Below are 2,808 nucleotides of genomic sequence, written 5' to 3' on the forward strand. Positions count from 1 at the left end.
TATTAAAATTACGTTCACGGAATATGTAAATTACGTTACACATGGTTTAAATAAAAATAGCGAGCGTAAATCATTTTCAATACATGTACATACGTATAGGTAACATCATTATTTGCATTGAATACGCAAAAATATTTGATTTGTATGTATAGAAATATCTTACAATCTGCAACGTAAAACGATGTCAATGTGACATATCTCCGTGATTGTAATTTTTTAATTGGCCAACTTTCAAGGTCAATTTCTTTTTGGTACTAGGACCAAAAGTATCCACTTTTTGTACAGTTGCCATGGTGAAAGCGATTAATCCGCAAAACGTCAATTTTAGGTACCGAACACTGTCACAAAATAGCGTCTTATTCAGGTGGTTGGAGAAAAAATATATTTCTTATATTTTAAAACAATATACGTATTCTAATGCTAATCTGAGGCAGAATCAGTTAAATCAGTGTCATTTTTTTTGTACATGCTCTTGTTATTTAGTGCTAGAAGATGCTGTGAGAATGTTACAGAATTGCAAGTTGCATTTCTCCTCCTTAGGTATGTTTTTGCATGTAAATTGCCAACTATACTAGACGTAGAAAGCTTATTTCTTCGATTAGTTTTTAGTAGATTTACATCGGAGAATGTTCGCTCTACGTTGGCAGACGAATGAGGAAAAATAAGTATATCAAAAACAAATTTTGTAAGCACAGGGAACATAGGACTATCATCGCCGTAACGCATGTTTTCAACGGTATTCCAAAACTCCTCTATGGAAACATCCGGATCAACATTTAACTTAGTGTTACCAAGTAGTCGCCATTCATTATCTAATTTTTGTAAATCATTTTCGCTTATAAGATTTGGAAAATGAGCTGCTAGAGGAGCTATACTGGAGTTTTTTTTACTAAGAACATTTTTAGGACTTAAGATACTTAACTGACTTAAAACTCTATCATTAAAATCAAATCGCTGTTATTTGACTTGCTGCTTCGATGAAAAACTGCAAACATCGCTTTCTAAAAGTATTTTTCATATCATCAGTTAAAGAACTCGTCGATGTTAAAACTTTGGCTCCTAAATAGATTTCCTCTAATGGGAGAAAGTTTGAAGGATCTTTGTAATTTATTTGCTTAAGTGGGACATTTAAAATTACGTCCCTTTTGATAAAACATTCTAAAAAGGTTTTGTAAATAGCGCTAACCGAGTCATACAAATCGTGTATTTTTGGTTTCTCAGATTGCATTTGTCTGTTTAAGTCATTAAAAAATGATAGAGAATTCCAAAAATTGCAAGTAAGGTTTTGTAAACGGATCACGTAGCTTAATTAAAATATTTTCTGCAACTAGCATGCGATCATTTGCAACAGCGTCAATAAAAAATAAAGTTAAAGCCTCATACTGTTCTAAAAGTCTAGTGACAGCCGCTTCCAACGAGAGCCACCTAGTCTGTGCCGGATGTAACATTTTGTGCACTTTTAAATTGGCAAATTTTTGGAAGTCTTTTAAATGTTCCACTCTTTTAGGGCTATTAGCAAAATAATTATAAATTTCTCGAACTAAATCTTCCATACCTCTTGGCAAACATTGACAAGCATTTGAGGCACATAGATGAAAACTATGGCAAATGCATTTCATAACAAAGATGTGTGGGATATCTAGTTTGATACGACTTATTACAGAATTATGTTTTCCTACCATCACACTTGCTCCATCTGAAGCAAATCCTACCAAATTTTGTTTATATGGAATATTTTTATTTTTAAAAAACCTCGTAACTTCCATATAAAGGCTTTCTGCTTTGGCATCTTTGATGGGAATTAAGGCAAGAAATTGATCGTGAATCCTAGAACAAAAGTATGGAGATAAATATTTAGCAATGTTAATGATGATTTTTAACTAACTTTTTGTTAAAGCCGTACCTCACAACAAGACATAAATGCTTTGTGCAAGTACGGTCCGTTGATTCGTCGATAACTAAAGAAAATTTGACCGATTTTAATATCTCACATATTTCCTCCTCATTTTTCTTTCCCAGAACATTTTTAACAAGGCTTGAACATTTAGTGCGGCTGCACTGAATTTTTTTCGCTATATCGGAGTCTGGGCAAAGTTTTGGCAGAAGTGCTGGAAGATGTTCCATTAAGTTGTATGGTAAGTTATGTTCCGAAATAAATGCAGCAAGGTGCGCGTCAGCATTTTTTAATGCTGTTTTTTGACTTGTCCAGTTTTTTATCAGAGTCATATCTGTTATACTAGGCTGGGCTTTTGTAGATTTGCTTAATTTAATATGTGAATCGCGGTCTTGATGTCTAACTAGTGCTAGCCGGCCAGTTGCTGTTACAGATATTTGTTTATTACAAACTCGACAAAAAGCGTGATGTACATCCTTCCCGGGCTTCATCCATTTCTTAAATTGATCGTCTTCTTGCCAATTTGGTTTAAATTTCTGTGCGTATTTTACCTTTTTTTGGTCTTGAAGGACCCTCATCGCCTGAATTACTATCATTTGATGAACTAAAATAAATTTGTATTACCTTTAACTTATTTAAATTATAATTTTACAATATACGTACCTCATAACTAAATAAGCTTAATAACATGAAATAGTCTATTGAAAACTGTAAACACAGGCTGCGTCGCTGCAATGCGATAATTGCACGTACAACGCTCACTAACCACTATTTAATATTAATCCCGTTATTTTTTATTTATAAAAGTGCACTGCAAGCATGACGCAACTCGCAAGTCGCAACAGAAGCAGAAGTAAGGCAAGTGTATTATCTTAAGTGTAACATGAGCCGCGTTTGCGTTAAATTACTGGCCT

The 2,808-nt window shown here is 33.7% G+C and overlaps 1 pseudogene; it reads right to left on the minus strand.

Annotated features, from left to right (window-relative positions):
• Window positions 1–946: 946 nt before the first annotated feature.
• On the minus strand, window positions 947–1,688 carry LOC116182711 (annotated as a pseudogene).
• Between the last annotated feature and the right edge of the window lie 1,120 nt (window positions 1,689–2,808).

The sequence above is a fragment of the Photinus pyralis genome, unplaced genomic scaffold, assembly GCF_008802855.1.
Source record: "Photinus pyralis isolate 1611_PpyrPB1 unplaced genomic scaffold, Ppyr1.3 Ppyr1.4_unclustered_Scaffold7178, whole genome shotgun sequence".
Classification (NCBI taxonomy): Eukaryota; Metazoa; Arthropoda; class Insecta; order Coleoptera; family Lampyridae; genus Photinus; species Photinus pyralis.